Consider the following 25,127-nt stretch of genomic DNA (forward strand, 5'->3'; position numbering starts at 1 on the left):
CAAATCTGTTATTTCAAATAAACCTCACAATAAGCCTGTGAAGAAAATATGTTACAGAAGAGGAAGTTGACAAACTCCAAGATGTTCATTCTCTTGCTCATCTCACCAAAGAACAAGGGGCAGAGCCTGAGTTGGAATTTGAGTCTCACTTCAAGTTCAGTGTTTGAATCACTGCACTGCTCTGCTTTTCCCATATGTGCAGCTGTTGGTCATCTTAGAACTGGAGGCTAGAATTAGCGGGGACTTTAAGAATCACCTCAGTCAGGGTTTCTCTGTCCATTTTATAATCCAGGTCCCTCTAGGTAAACACAAAAACCTCATGCCTTCTTTTAATGAGTTTCAAGATCAAAATAATTTAAATATCATGATTCAAAAATATCAAAGCGAAGGGACAAACTTTTCAGCATTTTGTTTTTTAAGAAAGAAGCCTCCCCCGACCTTCTGGTTGCAGCACCTCATCTCCACCCACCCCAGTAGAGAGCTGCTGACTTTGCCCTCTAACCCTGGGTCATTTACTTCCCTGGAACTTGAGCACAGAGAGAGACTTGCTAGCAACATCAGCAGCACTTGAACTCAGGTCTGTGTGCCTCCAAATGCAGTGTCTTTTGTCTAAACACCCTGCTTACGTCTTGGAGCTCCGTCTCTCACCACGCGCTAGCAAAGGGTCCACACTTCAGACCAACTTTATCACCTGTACTTGTAGTTCCTGAATGGGTCATTCTTCCAGGCCTGTGCTCAGTCTGTTCCTCTGCCTGGAATGGCCTCACTCCCCCTCCTCCAGTTTGCCGGGGGAGCTTCTGTTCATCAAGGTGCAGCCGAAATGCAGCTCCCTCAAGAAAGTTTTCTGGACTCCCACCTATATCCAATAAAGGGGGCTGATTCCTTTTTTCCTGCCTGCTTAATGTAGAAGCATCTCCTGGCATTTGTTAACACTTAAACATTGTTTACAAACCTCTTTCTCTCTGTCTCTCTCTCTCTCTCACTCTCTCTCCTTCCCTGGGCATCCCACCACTACCAATGTGGTGGTTGGGGTGGAACCACATCTCTGTATTCTTTCAGGGGAGTGGCTGGTGTGTAGCAAGCACGCAGTAAATGTGTATAAAATAAATATATGCGTGTGTGCGCGTGCACACACGTACACTGAATGTCACCATCAGATTATTTTATTTTAATAGCCCTAAGTCTTCACCCAGGCTGGAAGCTCTCATGGACAGCTGTCCTCTGTTGAAGCAGTAGGGAGCCACTGCAGGCTTTTGCTCCTTGAGCCACAGGTAACAGAGACTTGCCCATGGTATTGAAGCTATGGATCTCCCAGTTTCCAGGCCTTTGCCTTTGCAATCTTTTCCTGGAAAGGTTTTATTTTATAAACAAGAGGCTATAAAGGAGAAGTTTTTTCATACATTCTTTGCTTATTCAAAATAGATTGCCTATTATCTCCCAGGTGCTATTTTGGGCACCATGGATATAGTAGCAGTGAGCAAGGTGGATAAAATATCTTCTCTCATGGCATTTACATTCTCCTGGGAGAGAAAGACTATACATAAGTAAGTAATAAATGTATCAGTTCAGCTGATAATTACTGTTATGAAGAAAGATCAAGACCATGAAAGACAGATGAAGTGGGGTATGGGCAGATTATTTTAGATGGCAAGGTCCAGAAAGGGTCTTTAAAGAAGTGGCATTTGACAGAGCTGTGAATGCAGTGAGGGAGGGAGTCAGGGGAAGATCTGTGGGAAGTGCATTCCAAGCAGAGGGAGCAGCAAGTGCAAAGGTCCTGAGGTGGAAAGAAGCTGGGTACATGAGAGGGACAACAAGATGGCTGAAGTGACAGCATGGACAGTAGCTGGGGTAGGTCCTGGGTTGTTTTCAATGGCAGCTGCTAGGATCAGATGATAATTTGGTAGGTGAGATAAGATTAGCCATGGCAGCTTGTTCTGAGTTCAACCCAGCTGTGAGTGAATGAATGAATGGAGCATGACTTATCCAGGAAATTGGACTGAAGACCTTGGTCAGATTTTTATAGCTTTTAGTCAGCAACAAATTAAGGGTTTTTAATTTATTTTTTATATATTTTTTTGGAGCAAAAAATAACAATGATCTTTTAAATGAGTTTAAATAATCAAAATAGAACAAAGTCAGAGAGAGTTACTCAGCGTAAAATCCGTGGCATTTTAGTGTTTATTCCTTAAACAGGAATCTGCCAAATCCATCCCAATGTGGTTTTAACTGAACTGAACTTCCAGTGTAATTTGGGGATGGCACTACAATGCTCCCTGCAGAAGATAGATAGGCAGCTTCAGCTTAACCCTGCTAGGGAACTTGGGTATGTGGGTTACAGTTCAGAATTATGCCCACCCAAGGCCAGGATGTTACAGCACCTGATGGATGGTTCTCCTAAGAATAGCTACTGACACTGGCTTTTGAAGGCACACCAGAGCCTTTACAAAAGCCTCCATTTTCCATCTGTAAAATGGAGCTACTACCTGTCCTGCCAAATGCTGAGGGACTCAATGCAACAATGGATGAGAAAGCATCTTGTAAATTGTAATGTGCCAAAGGAAAAATAAAGAATTAGTCATTTTTCTCTTCCTTGTCCTGTGTGTCACTGACATTGCCTGGTCACTGAGAAGAACTCCAGTGCGGAGGTCTTACTCCCTGTTCATCGGGGTGCTGCTGTGCCCAGAGCACTGGTTTTTTGAGACAGAGAGGCTCCTCCTCAAATCCCTGCTCTACTGGTTACTAGCTGCCGCGTGACCCTGGGTAAATGAATCCTGTAACGTCTCTGAGTCTCCTCTGAGAACTCAGGACGATGAGACTCACCTCAGAGGTGTTTGTGGTAAGACTCAATCAGGAGAGTGTGTGGATGTGTCCAGAACAGCATCTGGTATAAGTTCAATCAGTGCGGATGACTTCTCTGGCCAACCCTCCTCCCCCACTTGGATCTTCAGTGGGGCGGCCGTAGTTGGGGGTTGGCCTGGCTTATTTCTAAAGCTACTTGTCACATGTGAAGCTGAATCATGGTGAGTTGCATGACTTCCTTTCTCTGTTAGGCTGTGAACCGCTTAAGGAGAGGAAGTGTGGCTTGCAGTTCTGGACCCTGGTATGGGGAGGACCTGCTGTTCTAGGCACAGGAGAAAGAGCAGACAGATCTGGGTTTGAATTGAACCTCTACCACTTCCTTGTGAGAGGGCCCGGGACAAATCATTTAACGACTTGGAAACTCAGTTTCTTCACTTGACAAAGAGCCGGATAGAGATGCACGTATTTAGGGGTTGTTGGGAAGACTGGATGTAGTGCGTGTAAAATGGCTAGCATGGTCCTTCGCACCTATGAGCCTTAACGAGTAACTGCTGACTGACTGAAGGCTCCACCCAGCATTACATTCTACCATTGACAGCATGTTCTTTTCCTCAACAGAAGGAATTGGAAAGTATGCACAGGAGTGGCATACCAAGGGCCATGCCACTTGCCCACATACCATTTGCCCTGGAGAGGAAGAGTGTTTTATTCCGGACATTGTTCAGAATTGCCTGCACATGGTAATGATAAGAAAGAGACTGACTCATTACATTTTACTTCATTTTTTTTTTTTTTTTAATTTCACTACAGATAATACACCCTTTTATTACCTGCGCCCAGAGTGGAGTGCTACTTCCTCCCCATCTCTGGTTTACCACTGGCTCACAGCACAGAGAGAGAGGTGGGGGAGAGGGGCTGGAGAAGAGGGTGTGCTGTAATCACGAGGCAGTGAGGGGACTGCAGACAGAAGTGGGTCCATGGCTCGGTAGGAGCACTGAGGGCAAAGCCAGCACCCACCCTGGCGTGAGGGCCGAGGTTTGGGGGTGCTCACAGGGAGGACTCTTTAGGCCGGTCTTGCAGGAAGAGCAGGACCATGCCAAACAGGGAGGAGGAGGCAAGGCTGTTAGACATGAGCAAGTGACTGCGCCTGCCAAGGCACAGAGTTTCCCACTGGATGCGGTATTCTGGGAACCTCAAGTAGGAGGCTTTGGTTGGGGCAGAACCAACAGGACATGTTCCTTGTATTGAAACGATCTCCTAGGGAAGGACTTCGAATTCCCATTTTCTTGCAGTTTCTGAGGAAGATTCCAGCCTGCTGCTCTATTGTTCTCTGCGTGCAGAGCTTGGTGGGACCCTGTCTTGGCGTGTAGCCATTAGGATATTTCTCAGGGAAAGCCCTTGGACCAAGAAGTCTTGTTTTTTACTTTTCTTTGGAAACTATGGTGCTCTCTGTGAAAACAAAGGAATTTGGATTCTGTTCAGGAAAAATGTAACCTACAAACAAATAGCCTTGGAAAATCTGTGCCTCACCCTCAGTGCCTGGGTCAGGCACAGGGAGAGCACCACCCCTCTGCTGCTTTCTAGCGGGAGGCCACCTCCTTTTCCCTCTTCTGTAATGTCGTCTCTGGCTGCTCACAGGGCAATGTCTCCTTCCCTCACTCTCCCTTCTCTGCTGCTCAGGGCCCATGTCTTTGCAAGTGGCCTTGCTCTTTCTGGAATCTTCTTTCCCTTCTGTCTATGAGCCTTAATTGTTCTTTAACATCCAGCCCCAGCATCACCCTCTTGGTTCTGATTTCCTCACATGGTTAGTTGCTCCCCTACTATGCTGCTCCAAATAATTTAAAATTTATATATTTCTCTTTTTTAAATAACAATTCCTAATTTTATTTTTAAAAACTATAATAATAATAATAATACTAATGGTAATACTAATAATAACTCCAACTCTTAAATTCTTGCTATGTACCAGGCAGTATGGTACATAACGCTACCCAACGCATATGCAAAGTGCTTGAGACAGAAACTGGCGCATAGTAAGTGCTCAAAAAAGGTTACCTATTATTATCCTTATTATTTATCTTAAGTCTCTCATAGCACTTGCAGCAACTATGATTTGTCACACATACTCTAATGATCAGTACTCTAATGATCTGTGAGTTCCTTGAGGGCAGGGGCTGGCTGTGTTTTCCTCTGGAATCTTCAAACAGGTGGATATCCAAAGGAAATTCTGGTGAGAGAACATGTAGACACTGAAACTGATGACTGAATGCAGAGAGTTATTTCATGAGTTCCCAAAACAATTTAGAGTAGCTGTGGCCTAAAGAATATAGAATGAGGAATCAGAAGATGTAGGCTTAATTCTATTCCAGCTACCTACTAGCTTTGTGATCTTGGGTAAATTTAGCCAATCTTTTCTGAACCCCAAACATCTATTTTCCAAAATGAGTATAAGAGCCCCTGACTTGCCTTCCTCACAGGTTTGTCTTATCCGTCATATGAGCTCACACATGGGAGAGTTTTGTGAATTGTAAAGTATTTTACACATGTCACCTATGATTGTTAGAATCATTGTGGATCCCAATGACATTACCACCACGCTTGGCAGAACATGAGCCCACAGGTAGCTCTAGTTGGACAAATATCAATGTGTCATTTTTGTTTTTCATATTTTCTGTAAAGGTAGTTCCTTAATATTTGGGATACCACTATTTCTTCCTCTCAAAGCATTCATTCAAAGTATTAGTCACAGTCTTCTTAAAGGGTTTTCAAAGGTCCTTGATTTTGCCACTTGTTGCTTTAAAATCTATCACCCTAAATTTCACAGTTACATTCTCTCTTAGGAAATCTTCTGTAAGAATTGTAATCAAATAATCATAGTATTTACTGGAGATAGATGCTAGGGAGTATAAGGAGGGATGAAAAGAGGTTAGACACAGTCTCACTCTCAGGGAGTATACAGTCTAGTCTGGGAGTCCTCGCCTTGTGGGCATAGGATATGATCTGAAAAATGAGTGATCTCCCTGTTTTGAGATGGTTTGTGAAAGCTGCAGGGAGAAACTGGGCCGTATGTTAAGCTTAAAGGGAGACTAATGTTTAGACAGCAACCCTTGGAACATAATTCATAAGCCAAGGCCAGGGCCACTGGCTAGTGCTCACTTGTTCTTTCAGCAAGATTATTGATTTCTTTAGTTCTTGGTGGAATTGGAGGAAGATATGAGCATATTCTAGAAATGTCCTCAATGACGTCTGAATCCAAAAAGCTGCTAGTATTTTGTGGCTGATATTCTCGTGATAAGGAAACAAAAACTCCCTACCTTTTTTTCCCCAGCCATGATGTACTTGTCTTAAAATATGTCAGAAAGAAAACTGCTTACAGAAAATTGTAATACTGTAGCTTCAGTAGAATGATAACAACAACAGGTATTCCTGAATCAGTAAGGGCAAATTGCACTGCTGAGTATAGGATGATAGTAATATAAACTCAAAGAGGAAAATTGTAAAAATATACAGTTGTAAACTACTTAGAAACAAAAAATGGGAACACCAGATCTGAAACTGTATATAGTGCAACCAAAGCCATACTCAAAGCTAAATTCATGTCCTTCATGCTGTCACTTAAAAATAAAAATAAACAAAAAGAAAGCAACTAGATGTTTCACCTATGAATTTAAAACATGGGCAGGAAAACCAAACCAAGAAAAGCATGATAATAAAACATACAAGGCTATTAAGTGAATTAGAAAATCAACAAAATAGAATTTATAAATAAAGTCATGAGGTGGTTCTTTGGGGAAAAAGTAAAATAGACATAACTTTAGAAAATCCACTTAAGAGAAAAAGAGAAAAATTCAAATAACTGATATCTGAAAAGTTTCTGTAGTTTTTAAGAACACCTTCCCGTTCCTTAACACTCTTGGTCCCCAAACTAATCCTGAGTGTTATGTATTTGTATCTCTATTTTGCTAGTAGTCAAATTGAGGATCAAAGAAGTGAGGTTACTTTTAGAGTCACATAGTTAGTGAGTGGTAAAACCACTAAAATCCTACCAGCCTGGCCGCAGTTGAAGGAACTATTAGAGTGGCTAAGAATTTTAGGTGTGTATATGGGTGTAGGATGGAGTGAAAAGTAAGAGGCATAAGAATGTTGTTTTAATACTGGAAGGACTGCCAGCTATAGGAGTCTGGGTTTGTGTTTTGTGTCTCTGGCTAGAAGGACCACAACCAATGGATGGAAGCTACAAAGATTTATATTTCAAGTCAGTTTGCAGTTAAAACTAGGATCATCCAAAGACATAACTAGGATTAAATGATGCTGGTACTTGCGTATATGTGATTTTCAGCCTTTAAGCTGCCACAGTGGCTGAGAGACACCTCATCTGCTGGAGGGGCTAGAGGGATACTAGAAGAGAAAGAGGGTTGTTAAGGGATCTGATTACTTGCTAAATATTCCCAACTAGGTACTAGATAGAGATCTCTGTTTAAAAACTGTAGAAGCACATACTTTAAAATTGTTTTACACAACCTTAACGCTGTTTCTCAATATAAACACAGTGGTTTGCGTAAAATTAAGTTACTTTTACATGTCAGACACTGTGACAGGCCTAGCAATACAAGGTTGAGAAAGAAGACATGGGCCCCACCCCCAAGTGGCTCAAGTATAGTGGGAGAGAGATAACATAAAACAGAGGCAGCTAGCTAGTATACTATAACAATTAGGTGCTCAATAAATATTTGGAGAATGAACGAATGAATGATTTTCTTGAAAGAATAGACATAGGTATAGAAATATAGATATAGATATATAGATATTAATAGTATTGTCTTTGTAGTAGAGTGAGCAACTGTTCTAATTTGCTGGGGACTTAGAAGTCTCTTAGGATATGATACTTTCAGTGTTAAACCCAGGAAAGTCGCAAGCAAACTGAGCGAGTCGGTCACGCTATTTTACGAACTTTTTAAAAAAGGAAGGAAGACATAAAAACAGTTACGGTAACAGCAACAACAACAGTTATGGGAGCAGAGACAGGGGCACACACCGTCTTTAGTAGGCAACCAGGCGAGGCTCAAAGCTACGTTAGAATAGGGACGATGTCTGTCTTGGTCACCGCTGTATTCCCAGCACCCAGCACAGTGTTTGGCACATACCTGGAATTCAACTGGAATTAGTAAAATACAAGAATTAATTAATAGAAGTCAAAAAGCATTTGAGCTGATCCTTGAAGGCTATGTAGCATTTTGGCCATAGGACAAAGGGGTGGTAGAAGATTCAAAACTAGAGAACTTGGGTATAGTAATTGGTAAATATGATTTATTTAGTCCAGTCTTTTCCTATGGTTATTAATATGTTTTTTTGGGAAAGCCCTTGAAATAATAAGTCTGTTACATTTCCTTTATTCTTTTTTTCCATCGTGCAGACCCTCCCCCACCTTCCCTTTCTGCCTCCTTCCCTTTTCTCTGTTGGAAGAGATAATACTCTTTGCAGAAAGGACACTGTTAGAATCTCTTTCAGGGCAAGCCTAAACTCTCCAGGAACTCTCCAGGAAAATGTTCTGCTTGGGAATGCACTGAGGTGCAGGCAGAGCAGGAAGGGTGAGATTAGGCCAAAGAAGGACCCTCTGGATGGTTTGAGTGGCATGGCAGGAGGAAGAGGCCCAGGGGCCTGACGGCCAGGGAAGGCACTTGGGGTCACGTGGTGGAAGGTCCAGTTGCCGAATCACAGCGTGCTGTGTCCTACTCCGCCTTGGGTCACACAGGTGTTTCCTACTGGATTCTCGTTATGGAGGACAAAGTGTGAACATCTTCCTGTGATGGGAAGAGAAATATTTATTGAGCAACTACTGTATGCCAGCACTGCTGGGTGATTTTATATGCACAGTTTATTATATACATGCCTTTTGAAATAAGGTATTATTATCCCCATTTTACAAATGAAGAGACAGAGGCTTAAAGAGACTCAGTGCCTTGCCCAAGGGTTCAGTAGTACTTGGTGGAAGCCAGATTTGAACTTGGGTTTGTCTCGCTTCACAGCGGTGATTTCCAACTTCCCATCTGCCTTTTACATCTCAGTTAATGAAAGGAGATTTCTCCAGTCTCCTCCCTCTTACCTTCTGCCTCTTCTCAACACCAGTGGAGGTTTCCTCACCAGATCCACCCAGGATTTCCTTCCACTGGGCTCCGAGCACCCTGTCTGCCTTAGAAACAAGTCAGGACCTTGGTATCTCTTTGACATTAAATATATTACTTCAATCTGGACAGAATCCTAGGACTTTGTGATTGTCTTTAACTTTTATTACTTCTCAGTAATATATCTAGCAAATGTTATTGTATTATGAAGATGTTCTTCTTAAAGGGGCCTAATTACTCACAGTTGGAAGCTGTGGGAATCTTGTGAACCCAAGCAGTCAAACTGTCTGTTTTTTAGTGTTCAGAGTCGTGATTTATTAGCAAAATGAGAGAAAAATAAGAAAACGTAGACTCCAGTCCAGGCTCTGCCATTTACTACCTATGTGACCTAAGTCCCTTAAGTTCTTTGAGTCTCAGTTATACTATCTGTAAAATGGATGAATTATACTTGCTTTGCTTACCTCACAAAACTATATTGAGAGATTCCCTTGAGAGAAGTAATAAATCATACATTAAAAAATGTAAGTCAAAGGAAGCATATTAGCTTTAAAATCCTTTGTGGAACAAAGTGGGCATAAATAAAATATGAAATATTATTTTTATTGCTTGGTGGTTCGTCAGTTCAGGTAAAAGAAACTCAAGCTCAAGTTCACCAAAAAGGGGACTATATTTGCTAAATCCAGGCAGGGTGGATCCAGCCTCGGCAATGGCTAAGAGCTGGCGCTCCCTCTGGCTTCCTCCTCTCTGACTTACCACATATTTACCTCTGTCTCTCCTCTTCTTCATGAGCTTCCTACATGTGATGGGCACCATGGTTACTGAAGCTCCAGGCTTGCATTCCAACTTTTGCAGTCGTTTTTAATTTGTGAAACATAGCATATAACGATATATGGAGGTTAGGCTTCCGTTTTTCTCAGCTTGTTATCAGAGGGGAAAGAGTTTTTTCCTACAGTGTGAGATAGAAATACCCCACCTCGGACAAATCACTGTGGCCATTACTACCGTGTTTCCCCTAAAATAAGACCGGGTCTTATATTAAAGTTTACGCCAAAAGACACATGAGGGCTTATGTTCAGGGGATGTCATCCTGAAAAATCATGCTAGGCCTTCTTTTCCGGTTAGGTCTTATTTTCGGGGAACCATGGTATTGGCGCACTTCAAGTCTCAGGTGTACCTCATGTGGCCAAAGGGCGGAGAAAGCACAGACATGTCCATTCCCATTTGTATTTAAAAAATGGAATTGAAGCAATCCAAGATGTGGAAGGGGGATACCTCTGCAGGCGTCCGGTTCCTCTAGGATGCTGCAGCTCTGGGAATGCAGGCCTACCTAGAAGTGGCAGGGGGGATTGGCATTGAATTGCCCTTGGCAGATGTTGCCACTCTTTGCTTAAGATAAGTTTGGCTAAGTGGAATAAGCACGTCCTTACCAGTATACTGGTGAGCTCATTAGTGTAGAGAACGGAGTAAAATGGACTGGCTCATGGGCAAACTCTGACCTGTGCTTGTACACACCCCAGTGTAGCAGGAAAGGCAGACATTGAGTAAATGTCTGTGCTACAAAAGAGAAGGACAGAGCACAGAACAGAGACAAAAGGGTGCATTGATATGAGCTCAGTGAAATGCCGCCTTCTAGGTAGAGAGACTGGCATGGGCAACAGTCCTGGGGTGGGAAAGAGCACAGTGGAGGAAGTAAAAGAGGGCCAATGCGTCGTGATAGAGAAGACTAGGGGGAGAATGGCTCAAGATGAGGGAGGCAAGGGCCAGGTCAGGCATCTTGAGCAATACGAAATACTAAGTACCGAGAGTGAGTACTTATCAGTGCTCTCTCTCCATCTTGGGCCGAGGTTGGCCTGTGATCATGACAGGAGGCAACTCCGAAGCCCACCCCATCTTGTCATGGATCCCCTTTACATGCAAAATGAGTAATGGAGGGAGCCTGAGAAGCTGGAAAGCAGTTGCAGGGCCATTTCCTCTTTTCAAAAGAGCTAAATTCTGCTAATAACATTTATTATTAATGCTAATCATCATATTCAACACCTCTATTGCCACAGAGCATGCTGGCCTTCAAAGCTCCCAGGAGCAATAATTACTCCTTTCAGCTCCCCTATGAAAAAGGTAAATAGAGGTCTGAGTACAGTGTGAGGAGCCATAAAATCCTGAAAATCAGACTCCTTCTCTGTGGCCTGGAACAGAAAAAGGAATAGGGCACCAGAAATCCCCTTTTGGCTCCCGACTGTAAAAAGGGAAGGCAGACAGGGGTAGGGAGGTAATTGTGGCCTCACAGGTGTGCTGAGAAGTTTAATGAGAAGGTGTGAGGTGTGCTTTCATGAGGGAAAGCGCTGCTGAGCGCTGCTTTTCCAGACTTCAAATTCCCCTTTAGGTAGACAGAATATCCGGGTTCAGACAACGGGTGGCGGGATGAAGAAAAGCGTTGGGGACAGCAAACACTTCCCATCAGCTGTGACTTGCTCGGCTTAAAGAAGGCCAAGCCAGGCCAGACCATGTGGCTCTGTGGGCCTAGTGCTGCTTAACCTGGACACCCAAACCCTGATGTCATTCAGGTCCTGTCTCCTGTGTTGAAATGCTCTCGGACCAGGACCTGTTAGGCCTTTGGCAGCTCAGAAAACCTTCCCAGGGCTTTGCTTGGATTCAAATACGACTTTAAGTTTGGTTCTATGCCCTCACTGTCTGGTCCTCACTCAAATGCAGTTATTCGGCCTTTGCTGTGTCATAGGTCCTGTGTTAGGCAGTAAGGACACAACGATGGAGAAACATGACCCCCCACCTCATGGTCTGCAGGGAAAATGGAAGCACAAGAGACAATTCCCAGTCAGCAGGATGCACTTTGAAAAGGGAGTATGGGGAATTGTGGGAGCCCAGAGGAAGGGCATCCACTCAGGGTAGGGAGATTGGGACTATTCTAGAGGAGCTCAGTCGCCTATCCCAACTCATCCACTTGAGCCTAGTTCTCTGGAAAAGACACCATTCCTGACGAGCCCAGCCCATATGTTCCAAGGCCTCTTCTTGTGAAATCCTACAGCACTTCCGCCGGACACTTGTATTTTGGGCATGACGTTTTATATTCTGAATGAGACAATGAACAACGAAAGCTACAACCCCTTAGGTCTGTATATCGTTTCCCCGAAAATAACACCTAGCCGGACAATCAGCTCTAATGCATCTTTTGGAGCAAAAATTAATATAAGACCCGGTCTTATTTTACTATAAGACCGAGTCTTACATGATATGATATGATATGATATGATATGATATGATATATGACATGATATATGATATAATATAAGACCGCGTCTCATATTAGTTTTTGCTCCAAAAGACGCATTAGAGCTGATTGTCTGGCTAGGTCTTATTTTCGGGGAAACACGGTAGTGCTTTGCAATTTACAAAGCACACTGACAGCCATCACCTATCGCACTTCCTCTGACAGTCCCATGTTACTAAGAGAGAGCTTGGGCTCAGAGAGTTTAAGGGATTGGTCAGGTAACCCAGCTCCTTGCACCCACCTGTCTGCCCCTCGGCCCTGTGCTTTCTCTTGTATTCCAGCTGCAGATGGACAAGAGGAGAAGCATTAACATCTTCCTGCTGTTCGCCTGCTAAACACCTTACATGTGTGGTCCCACTTAATCTTCACACCAGTTCATTGAGGGTGGCAGTATATGATCCCCTTTTATACATGAGGAAACAGAAGCTCCGAGAGGCGAGGTCGTTGGCCAGTGTCCCACAGCTCACAGGGAATAGAGCTGGGATTCTGCTATCTTGGGCCTAAGCCCCAGTCTGTTCCCTCTTGGCTACACCATGTGACTTGGTATGTACCTTGATATTCATCTCTCAGTGCCAGGCATGTAGTAGAGCTTAGCAAAGGTTCGGAGGTTTGATTTATTAATATGTGCTCTTTCTACCTCCCCTTCTTGTTCTCAGGGTGGGCATGAAGAGGTGAGGGAGGGAGTTTTGTCCCTGGAGTACTGGCCCCACAGGCAGTAAAGAAACACCAGTCTCTGACTGGTCACCTTTTCTTTTTTGCCACCTGGAATGTCTCCAGTGAGGAACAAGATGTTAAGATGTCAGACCATTGCCTGCCCAAGGTGGATGGTTCCTTCCTGTCTCCCTCCTCTCCAGGCCTGAAGTGGTTAGGGCAGCTGCCCAACAACTGGGAATAGCTCTGCCGACCAGAATATCCTCTCCCTTGGCCAGAGCTAGGGTACACTCGCCAGGCCTTCCCCTCGGGCCCTTGTTTTCCCAGCCTCCTTGCAGATCTGCACTCTTGGATCTAATTCATGACCTCTGTCTCTAAGTAGTCATGGCTTTCTTTCTTATTTACTAGGGAATCTTCTGGTTGCCTTCATTCAACACCTGTCTTCTGGGCCAGATACCCACAAGTCTGTGGGGGTGTAGAGTTGAACACTGCCTCTGTCCTTGGGGCATTCCCAGGCTGGGGGACCTTGACTGCTCCATCCAGGGTGAGAAGGGTTGATGGAAAGGAGTCCAGAAGCTTGTAGGTTCATGAAGGAGGAGAACCTGAGCAGGCAAGAAAGACTTTGGGGGGAGTGGTGCATGGGCGTGGTCTTCACGGATGCAAGGGGATTTTCCAGGCAGAGAAATAGAGGGAAGAAATCTGATGGAGAGGGGTTTTATTCATTCATTGGTCCTTGTGCCCCTGAGGAACCACACAAATGTGTAATGGGTTCTGTGCAGCAGCCCCTAGATGTGAGAACAGTTCTCATGCTGTGCTGTCTGTGTGGCTGGGTTCCTCATTCGTGAGCATCTCTATCCTCCCTGACTAGTGTCATGGTTCCAAGCTCCCTTCTCAGCTTTGAGCATTTTCCCTGAACTTGTTCCATTTTGACAGCCAGAGCCGGATTGTTGCTTTCTGGCCCAACACTGGTCTTTTCATGCAGCTGAGGATCACAGTGGTGCTTTTGGCAGGGTGCATCCCCTGCTGACTCACCCCAGGTTCCCTGGTCCCTGGAAGCCTTAGGCCTCATTCTAAAGGCTGTACTGCTAAGTCATGTCTCCCCAGCCATTTGCTGGAGCCGTTGGTGTTAAAGAGTGTTGTCCAGGGCCTGACCTTTAGGCTTATGAAATTCTCCTGTGGGTACATTTAGTCCATCCAGCAAGCCTGTCTGGAATCTTGGTTCTGCTTCCTAATATCTGCTAGCCTCTTTCCTACCCGGATTTCCTCCTTGCCCATCCATCCGACAGACTACAGCTAGAAAAGCTTTTTGAAAATGCGATTTTCCTCATATTCCTCTCCTGTTCAAACTCCTTTATCACTGCTGAATGGATAGATTTCAAACTCCTTAGCCCAGCACACAAAACTCTTCACAATCCGACACCAATCTCCTTTTCAGACTGTTCTATTCTATTTTTCCTGCCCATATAGGGATGATAATCATTTCTATACCACAGGACTTTTGTGAGGGTTAAATGAGTTCATACTGTCAAAGTGCCTTGCAAGAACTGTGAGCGGTCTGCGATCTTATGCTGCTTGCAAACTAACAGGTTAGGCTGGCACAGTTCCATGGCTGCTAAGTCAAAGACAAGTGTTTTATCACTCACAGCAACAGCAGTAACTAGAGTATCAGTGTTTTCTTATACCCATTTCCTGAGCCCCAGTTTCTATCGGGTAACATGAAGAGGATCAGATAACACCTGACATCTGTGGGTTGCATCAAGGAAAGAAGCCCTGAGCGCAAGGAACCCGAATCTTTTATTATTGCGCTCTAAGCGAACCTGCCCTCTGGTAGAGGGGGATACTATGTCTTCCAAGTTTGTTACTATACAAACATCCTTGAAAAGATGATCTGGAACAAAGGCAGTCAGTGCCTCTGCTCACGAAACGTGCAGAAATGCGAGAGAATTGTCTCCCAGCAAGAACCAGTGTGTTGTAAGTGGTTTCTAGGTATTAGCCATTATGAGGTTGATGGTGGTGGTGGTGTGTGCACTTTGCTTCAGTATGGTGGGTCTTCTCATTGACCCTTGAACATGGCTTCTTCCCTTGGTGCCTTTACTTATGCAATTCCTCACATATCCCCAGTATACACCTGTCTAAATATTCTGTATCCAGCTCTAGTACTTCTCTACTGATCACCCAATTTCAGATGGAGCTCCCTCTTCTAAACTCTGACAGTGTCATCTGTCCCATTCTCTCAGCATTTAGCAAATACGAGGTGTGATCAAACCATACGGTGAATGTTTAAATTTAAAAAAAAAAGTTATTATAGTTAAAGACACATTGCAATTGCTACCTCTCAAAATACTCCCCCTCGCTTCGAACACACTTATCCCATCGTTCTTGCCACTTTCTGAAGCAGTTCTGGAAGTCCTCTTTCGTGAGTGTCTTTACTTCATCCTCCATCATGACAACGCTCTGTGTCACATGTTGCTTCTAGTTTACGGCAATTTCTGTCAAATAAAAACATTATGGTGTGTCCTCACCCACCTTATTCACTGGATGTAGCACTGTGCGACTTCTGGCTCTTCCCCAAAGTCAAAATGACCTTGAAAGGAAAACGTTTAAAATTGATTCAGGACATCGAGGCAGCCAACTGAAGACACTCATGAAAGAAGACTTCCAGAACTGCTTCAGAAAGTGGCAAGACGATGGGATAAGTGTGCTCAAAGCGAGGGGGATGTCTTTTAGTGTAGTACATTTTTTAAATTTTAAACATTCACCGTATTTTTTGATCGCACCTCGTGTTTCCCTCCCTTTGCAAAGCTCTTCCCTCCACTTGGAATTCCTGCTTACCTCGGTTTAGATTAACTCCCCCTTCCCCTTTGTTTATCAGTTTAGAGGACACTTTCTCCAGAAAGCTTTCCTCATTTCTTTTTGTACCCAGCCTGGATCAGGGGTCTCCATTTGCTCCCGTGGAGTCAGTGGTGACCTCCAAGTGGCATTTCTTGTCTGACTTCCCCTCAAGACTTGGAAATTCTGAAAGACCCTTGTGTGCCTAGCACCTGCCTTAGTGCCTGGCACACAGAGCTCTGTATTTAATTAACATTTACAAATGAATGAATGATTGCATGAACGTATGAATACCCATATTACATAATCGTGCAAATTTAACTAACAAGTCTAACCATGTTGGTAGATCCTGGAAAGTGTCCAGTGGTCACAGACACTTCAGTAGATATTTAATATCTTTATTGATTGATGAGATAGGCAATTAGTCATTACACTCCCTTTCAGATGTGTCAATATCATCTTGCTTCAAAGGATATCTGTGAGACCAAGTAGACCTCTATTTGAGAATATGTAACATACATTGTCAAAGGTATTATTCATTCTGACTTTATATAAGGGAAAATTCTAGTAAGCCTCCTCAAAGCAATTTAAAAACCATAAACTTCATGTTCCTCTAACTTAGTAAATATCAAACTCATTTTATCCTTAATAGTCGACAAAATCAACACTAGTTTAAACTAATGGTCTGTTTATAGTGTTCATGGCAAGTTTCAAATTGCAAATGCATTTTTACAGTGGCTTTTGAAGGTTGATTTTGGAAAGAATGACAGAATAGTCACTATGAAACCTGGAGCTGTGTTTGAGGCTAGCTCCCAGTTTTCCATACCGTGATTAAATTATACCAAGGAATGGGAAAATTTGGAAACTCAAACCAAGGGGTGTGAGCCCTCAGGACATGTGCGCAGGCCTAGATCCCAGTGATTAAAAACTAGCCTTGTTGGGGGCAGATGAACCTGCACTAGAATCCTGCTTCTCTTAATTGCCGAGCTTCAGTTTCTTCATTTGTAAAAGCCGGAACATGACACAGCGTAGGATTGTCCTGAGAACTAAATGAGGTAACACGTGTTAAAAAATATAACTTAGCATAGTATGTGGCATAGTAAGTTCTTAACAAGTGGTAGCTGTTATTATTACTATTACAAATTTTATAGTCAGAAAGACCTGGATTTATATCCCAGGTCGGGCCTTAAGCTGGGGGACATGAGTTCCTTAACTTCCTTTAGCCTCAAATTTTCTCATCTATAAAGTGAAGACAATAATGATACTGGATCATAAGATGGATGTGATGATAAATTGGCAGATGATACCCAATGTGCTTAAGAGACGATGTGGTATATGCTGAGCACTCAGTAACTGTTAGGTAGAAAAATAATGCTACTGATAATTATTATTCCCTTACTTTCTTTTTCCTCATTTGTAAATCTAGGAATGCCAGTGTTGCTACATGGTTGTAAGAGGTGGCAGTATTTGCAAAGCACCTAAGCCAATGGCAGGCACGTAGGAAGTAGGTGCTCAAGAGATGGAAGTTGTTGTTTCTAGACCCTCTTCCTTCCTCTGCCTGGTTCCCAGCTCCGATCAATGGCTGCAGCAATTTCGGTTTTCAGGGGCTTCTCTGACAGCCTTGGGGGCGGGGAGCGGGGACAAGGGGGCAGCAGAGGGCTCCCTCAACGGGGAGCCACAGCCTGGAAGTGAACTCCCCTAATCAGCGCAGCAGGATTCCAACAGCTGGTTCTACTTTGGAATCAATTGGAACCTCCTGGGCCCCTTGCTCTTTTTCTGCAAGGAGCAAATGCCATCCCACAGCTAAGATTTAGAAATTTGCCACACCTTATCAGAAACAGATCCCGCCGCCGGCAAGGTCAAGGTTCCCCAGGCTGCAGTCCCAGCTCTGGAGCCTCTACAGCCTGCAGAGTGGCCTTGGAGGCTGAGGCTCTGGCCCGAGGTCAAGACTGCCAGTGGTAACTGTCAACAAGCCCTGTCCTGGTGCTGGCCGCCTAGGAACCACCACCCAAACCGCCCAGATTTCCATTTCAAAGAGTGAGTCAAGTTCGGATGTGGAGAGCACGTTAAATAACAATTTTTAGGATATGACTATGAGAGTGCAGCAGCAAGAATGCATTTGATTTGGAAAGGAACTGCTTCCTAAATGCCTGCCTTGTAATTTCTTCCATCTGTCCACATTTCTGTTGGGCCCCCGAGGCCTCCTTAGGGCCTCCAGAGTGGCCAGCTACCCTGGGTGCTGTAGGTACCAGGGGATGCTGGTTGAGTGGTTGTTATCACCAGTGCCTGAGGCTTGATGAGTCACCAGGTGAGTGAGCACCCGGCTGAGAAATGGAGTCCTGACTGAGTTTCCGAGCTTTCTGACCTCAGGAAAATCTTCTGCCTGCTCTGAGCCTCCCTTTCCTCATTTGAAGAATGAGGACTTGGCTCTCCACGCTTGAAGTTCCCTTGCAGCGCTTTGATTTTCTGATCACAAGTGATCACAGATGCTATGATTGCTCAATGAATGAAAACTAGCAACTGTCATTACTTAAGCCATCATATTACACACTTTACTATGTCAGTAAATGAATTGCATGAATGAATGCAATGATCTGTTATCTCTTTTGGAAAAGATAGTAAAAAGGGAGGTAAAGTGATGTTTTGAGCACCTCTTAAGTATTAGACACTCCTAGATGCCTTTACACCTTGTTTTGTTCTCTGTTCAAATTGCTGGGTGCTTAAAGGGTTTAAGGAACTTGCCACATAAGTAGTATAGCCAAGGATTTCAACCCAGTTCTGCAACTTGGAAAGGATATATGGGTTTGTTTTCCTGCTGGATTTTGAGCCACCTTCCTAAATGTTGCTGACAAACAGGAAATACTCAGACCTGAGGAAATCCTTTAAACACTGGTTAAATAGATAAGGAGGGTCTTAGTGATCTGCTTGGAGAGGGGCAGGCCTCTGCCCAGGGCACACAGTGTGTGTGAGGGGGTGGTACATTGTAGAACCTACGCTCCTGGGCCCCCCGGCCTGGGGGCTGCAGTGTCCACCTAGCACCCGGACAGCCCACCTAGACTCGAGCATGTCTAGGCCGTCTCGTCCCCTTTTCCTTTAGCAGAGGATTCAGTGAGTAGGATCACAAAAGGCATCTTGGCCCAGCTTCTAGAGAAATGGGAAGAAATGGCAGAAAGATGGGAAAGAGGAGAGGAGGAGAAGGAAACAGGATGGAGAAGACTTGGACCCATCTGGGCTAGGGCCTGGAATTCCAGGAAGAGTCGTTTCCCCTCGAGTAGGGCACACCTCCACTCCTGTTTCATATACCTGTGTTGGTGGCTAAACCTGATGCCAGCCTGCAAAGACTCCTGAGAGGAGGCCCATGCCCGTTTTATAAACTGAGAGATGGACACCCACATGCCCTCACTCCCCTTCCGTCTTCCCCCCACTTTTCCTCCCCACTGGGCAAAGCATCCAAAAACACAGTGGACTTTACAGAATGTTGTAATGCTAAGTCCCAGAGAATCTGCCCAGGTGAGAGCAGGACAAAGAACCCAGGATTCCTTGCTCCCACTCAAGAGACTTTTCTGGCTGCAAACATCTGAAATTTCATTAGTCATGCTTTCATTAATTCAACAAATATTTGCCAAGCTCCTACTTTGATACTGGCACTTCTAGACACTAGATATAAAATAGTGAAACAAAGAATGTATTACTGCCCTTGTGGCACTTACAGTCTAATTGGAAGGTGAAGTGGAGTTGGGGCGGGGGGCATATTAGTTTCCTGTGGCTACTGTAACAAAAACTGGGTGTCTTAAAATAACAGAAATTTCTTCTTTCTACTAACAGTTCTGGAGGCCAGCAGTCTGAAATCAAGGTGTTATCGGAGTTGGTTCCCTCATAAGTTCTGAGGGAGAATCTGGTTCGTGCCTCTCTCCGAGCTCCTGGTGGCTCCTGGAGCTCCTTGGCTTGTAGGTGCATCTCTCCAATCTCTGCCCCTGTCTTCACTCACTCTCTCCTCTGCGTGTCTTGTCTTCTTGTCTTTTCTTATTAGGACGTTTGTCACTGAATTTAAGGCCCATTCTGACCCAGGATGTCTCACTTCAAGATCCTTGTCTATATTGACAAGGACCCTTTTCCAAATAAAATCACATGTACCAGGTTCCAGGTGGACGTATTTTTGGGGGGCCCCATGCAACCCACTGTAGGGGGCAATAATAAAATTAAACAAACAAACAATTACGTAACTGCACATTGTAGTGAGTGGTGAGAGCGGAAGAGAAACCTGGAAAGTGGAATGGAGGTGATATACCTGTTAAACACTTAACTTCTCTGAACCTCACATTCTTTATCTGGAAAAATGAGAATAATAATGCTTAACTCACAACGCTGATTTAAGGATTCAATTGCTTGAGAATTGAGTACATAATTGTTGATTTAAAAAAATGATGAAAATGTCCCTGGTAATTAGTTGTGTATAGGATTTCTTCTTCCACTGCCCTCAAATTTTTCTCCTCATTCATTCATTCATTCATTCAATATGTTTTGAGATCCTGTTCTGTGCTAGACTTTTCCCCCAAGGTTCTGGGGATACTGCAGAAAACAAAATAGACAAAAATTTGGTTCCCTCTTTGAGCTTACGTTTTCATCATTGTGATGGTTAATTTTATTTGTCAACTTGACTGGACCCCAGGAGCCCAGATATTTGGTCAAACATTATTCTGAGTTTGTCTGTGAGAGTGTTTTTGATTGCACCTTTAAATCAGTTTTTGTTTAACCTTTAAATCAGGAGACTAAGTAAAGCAGATTGTTCTTCCTAATGTGGGTGGGCCTCACCCAATCAGGTGAAGGCCTGAATAGAACAAAAAGACTGCCCCTCTCCTGAGTAAGAGAGAATTCTTCCTACTTGAAGGTCTTTGAACTGAGACATCAGTTTTTTCCCTGCCTTATGACTCAAATGGAAACATCAGCTCTTCTTGGGTCTCAAGCCTGCCAGCTTTCTGACTGGAATTTATCCCATTGGCTGTCCTCGGTTTCCAGGTTGCTGATGGTAGATCTTGGGATTTGTCAGCTTCCATAATCACATGAACCAATTCCTTATAATATTTTCATATCTTCCTTCCCTCTCTCTCTCTCTCTCTCTCTCTCTCTCTCTCTCTCTCTCTCATTCTTTCTCTAGAGAACCCTGACAAATAAAATCATCATAATCACATAATCTCTTTTGTATTTGTCTAGCACCTTCTTCATCTGTTATCTTTTTTCATCCACAAAGCAACATTGTGAAGTAGGCAGAGCAAGCATTGTAAAAACCCCCATTTTACAGAGGAGGAAACTGAGGACCAGGGAGGATTGCCTTTAACTGACTGGGCCTGATTCCCATACAAGAGAAACATCCCCGGGTCCCTATAGCCAGAGGACATTTTCTAAACCTCTTTAACAAGAGAGTAGTATTTTGATTATTATTGTCATTTTTTCTTTTTGTAGCCAGGGTGGAAAAACAATTACTCTCCTCTTTGATTTTTAATATAGCATTGGTCATCAATTAGAAACCTCTTAAGATTCCCTCAGGGGGAAATATGAGACTGCTACAGATGTGGGCTAGACAAATGTTGTGAAATAATAGATACGCAAAATCTTTTAGAAAAGCTTCAACTGGACTTTTTAAAAAGTCTTGATGAGTCATAGAGACTCAGGTTTAAAATCAATTTAAAATGTATCAATTCTAGTCCCTTCTTTATACGGTAAGAACACTGAAGTGCAGAGGTCAACTGGCTTCCCAAGGTCAACAGTTTAAAAGGAATGTATTGACATTATTGTTCAGCTGCCTTGATTTCCAATCCAGTGCTCTGGTCATTGTTTTATGCTTATGCCGTAAATGCAAAGGCTATCTTCCCTTTCCCCGAGCTCTCGGGGCCATTTCATGCCAACCCTGGGAAGTGGGAATGGAATGGTGGTGGAAAGGGTGTTCAGACTCCTGTTTTCTCCACATTCTTTGCTCACAGATAATTCTTTAAGATGCAGGTTACCACTCATGGCCCTGCATTTGTAAGCAAAATATATTGGAGTCAGATAGACTTAGGTTTCAATCTCAGCTCTGTTGCTTGCTAGCTTTGAAAACTTAGGCAAATTACATAATATCTTAGACCTCAGTTTTTCCATCCACTAAATAGACGTAGTTACAATACTTACCACTCTTAATTTTCATGTGAAGACTAAATGAGGTCATGCATGCAAGGCTCTCAGCACAGCGCCTGATATATAGATATAGTAAGTGCTCAATAAACAGTACCAATTATTATTAAAGTGAAATCCAGTGTTGGGAGTGGCCGGTTAGCTCAGTTGGTTAGAGTGTGGTGCTGGTAGCACCAAGGTTGCTGGTTCGATCCCTGCATGGGCCACTGTGAGCTGTGCCCTCCTTAAAAAAAAAAAAAAAGAAAGAAAGAAATCCAGTGTCAAGAGACGCTGAGTGGGAGGAAAGAAGGCCAAGTCTGCACACTAGGTTTCCAGGGCTAATTTCAAGTTGCCTCCCTGTCCACTCCAGCCAGCAGTGAGGGCATCCTCTCCTGAATGTAAAGTCATTGCATAGGGCCTTTTATGGCACTTGCCACACATGTTGTCTTGAATTGTCCCTGTATCACTATGGGAAGTCTCTTCTCTGGCCCAGGTTTTTCTGTCTGTAAAATGGGGGACCGAGGAGGGAGAATACTTCCCTCACAGAGATTTTGTGAGAGATTTAAATGATTTGAAAGTGCTTGGCAAACTGAGAAAAAAGAAACTCATTCATTCATTCATTCATTTACGTGTTTACCAAGGAAAAGCTGCTGTGTGCTCGGCATTGTGCTTGGTGCTGAGAAGACATTGGCAAACAAGACCCTGTCTGTCTCCGTCTGCTAGGACTGTACGGTTGCATAAATGTCTATGAGATGATGATGATGATTTTAATAATTATGGTCATCAAATTTCCTGGACTAGATGAAAGCTCTTGGATGGCGGGGACGTTGATGACTGTTAGTGATAAAAGATGTCAGATGTCGAATCAGAAATGGCACAGATGAAACTCAAAGAATATGATCACTTCATTTCCCTGCTTAAGGTTCTTCAATGACTCCAAGAATAAAATCCTAGCTTTGGAAGCAGGGCACTGTCTTCATATCACCAATGCCTCCTTCTCAGCCTTCTGTAAATCTCACTGTGTGCTCCAGCTACACAAAACCCCATGGCGATCTCTCATGCCATCATTCTTTTCCTTCTACTGTTCCCTTTCCCTATACGATTCCCCCTTTCTTTTCTGCTTAGCAAACGCTTGCCTGTCCTGTAAGACACCACCTCCCCTCAGGAACCTCTTTACCACTCCTTAGGGAGGGTCAGACACCTGAACGCTCAGTAACCTCCTGTGACTACCTCCACTAAAGTGGTAAATGCTACCATCTGTATTTTTGTCTGTACCCCTGATAGACGGAGTCCCAGTACGCCAGCGACTCCGTGATACCCAGCACAGAACCTGGGATGGAAGGGCTCAGTGTGTGTTGACAGAGTGAATGAGTATCGTCCATACCTTGCTACCTTCTCAAGTCTTGGGTTGAACACAGTAATCAAGCATCCAGTCAACGTGAGTTGGGAAAAGCAAACAGAAATTGCTTTTCTGCCACTTATAAGATGGAGCGTTCGATTTTCACCCAGGGCCTCTTGGAGCTGTCTGAATGTGTTGCTACCATAAATATGGGTTTGGAGCCCTAGCTACCAAGGGAAGCTGGAGCCTGCCAGAGGAGGGAGATTGTGAGACTCTTCTTCCTCCCAAGAGGGCTCAGAAGTGATTCTCTGTGTTGTTAACATCAGGGGAGGAGAGGCATGCCCCCTCTCACCAATGTTTGCAGTCCTAGACTAAGGACCTTCAGCCTGTTGTCTAAGAAGTACCTTCTTTAATTTCTCCTGGGATTCCTATGGTATGATTCAAATAACTGGTGCTGTGGGGATCAGAAAGACTGGACTGGAATACTGGTTCTCCCACTTGCTGGTTGTGTGACTTCGGGACTCTTCTGAGCCTTGGTTCCTCCTTTGTAGGATGCCCACCTCACATCGTGGTTGAACACATCCAATTGGATGACGTCTGTACTGCGTAGCCCAGGGTCCAGTGCCTCATATGTATGCAGTATGTGTGAGTTCTCTTGCTTCCCTATCACAGACACTCCTCGGAACATTCTTCCAATTGTCATCATTGACTAGTCACGTTTGAGCCCGGGAAGATGCTGCCTGAAATCCAGGAGTGAAAACAACGCACCAGGGCTCACAGAATGGAGGAAGTACTATGGACCAGGCGCTGTCCTAGGTGCTTACATATAGGATTCTGCACAGCAACCTTGTGGCGAGATACAATTATTATCCATTTTGTTATTCCCAATTTTCAGATGAGGAGACTGAGGCACAAACAGGATACTAATCTTGCCTATGGCTAGACAGCTGGTAAGTGGGGAGCCAGGGACTCTGGTTCCAGAGCTCCATGGTACTTACCTACAGAGCTGACCCACCACCCACACCTCAGCCAACTGGAAATTTTGGTGAATACCAAACCGCTACAATCTCAGCTGAAAGCAAAGAAATTTGGTCTTCCTGGACATTTGTGGAGGTTGCATTATCAAGTGTACGATTTCTCGTGCCTTTTCAAATATTAAAAACACTTCTAGGTACCCCTCTCTCACTGCCTTCACCACCTTCCTGATCCCTTTCAATCCAGCGGTCTGAAGTCAGAAGCGCCAGTGTAACCTAACCTTTTCATGAAAAAGAACACAGAGAAAGTTTAAAAAGGTGTTTCTACTAATTACCACATTCAGTGACTTTCTTGAGTATAATAAGCAATACGTTTTATCAAAAACAACACCAAAATTTATTTTCCACGTAATGAATCATTTGATGATAATAATAATAATGACTCATTGAGAACATTGATACATTATTAGGCAATTTTTAAACGTTTATTCTTCACAACAATGAAAGACATCCATTATTTTCTCTGGTTTAAAAATGAGAAAGCAGTTTCATGCATTACCTCATTTAATTTCTGTCATAACCCTTTGAGCTTGGTTCTCTTATGATTCCTATAACACATGCGGAAATTGAAGTTCAGAAAGGCCAAGAAACTTGCCTAAGCTCACACAGCAAATTGGAGGCAGAGAGGGTCCTCAAACCCAGATTTTCCTGACTCAAAAGTCTGGGTTTTGAGTCATTGTGCTGCAGTTCTCAAAATACCTCATATTATAGGCAAATATCATCCCTATTTTGCAGTGAGAAAACTGTAAATGGTGGGGAGGATGGAATGACTCCCCTAATATTCTCACAGCTTCACTGTGCTCTCTGGATCATAATACTTAGTAGTTGCCCATAGGGCTTTGGAACAGCTTGTACGTAGCACAGTGCTGGGACCTGGTGAACTATCACTAAATGATCGCTGTTGTCCTTTTCAGCATGGGGAT

The 25,127-nt window shown here is 43.8% G+C and overlaps 2 long non-coding RNA genes and 1 other non-coding gene across 3 annotated transcripts in view; 2 read left to right on the forward strand and 1 right to left on the reverse strand.

Moving 5' to 3' along the window:
• LOC117027176 (uncharacterized) overlaps positions 1-2,958 on the reverse strand; it is a 34,427-nt gene extending 31,469 nt beyond the window's left edge. Inside the window, exon 1 of the long non-coding RNA XR_004423875.1 lies at positions 2,821-2,958. This is a non-coding gene — a long non-coding RNA (uncharacterized LOC117027176). The remainder of the gene's footprint in view (positions 1-2,820) is intronic.
• Positions 1-25,127, forward strand: part of LOC117027178 (uncharacterized) — a 58,162-nt gene that overhangs the window by 31,864 nt on the left and 1,171 nt on the right. The window lies entirely within an intron of this gene.
• On the forward strand, positions 21,985-22,058 carry TRNAT-GGU (transfer RNA threonine (anticodon GGU)). The gene has a single exon. It is a non-coding gene; the product is annotated as a tRNA-Thr (tRNA).

Source organism: Rhinolophus ferrumequinum, chromosome 9 (assembly GCF_004115265.2).
Source record: "Rhinolophus ferrumequinum isolate MPI-CBG mRhiFer1 chromosome 9, mRhiFer1_v1.p, whole genome shotgun sequence".
NCBI classification, from domain to species: domain Eukaryota; kingdom Metazoa; phylum Chordata; class Mammalia; order Chiroptera; family Rhinolophidae; genus Rhinolophus; species Rhinolophus ferrumequinum.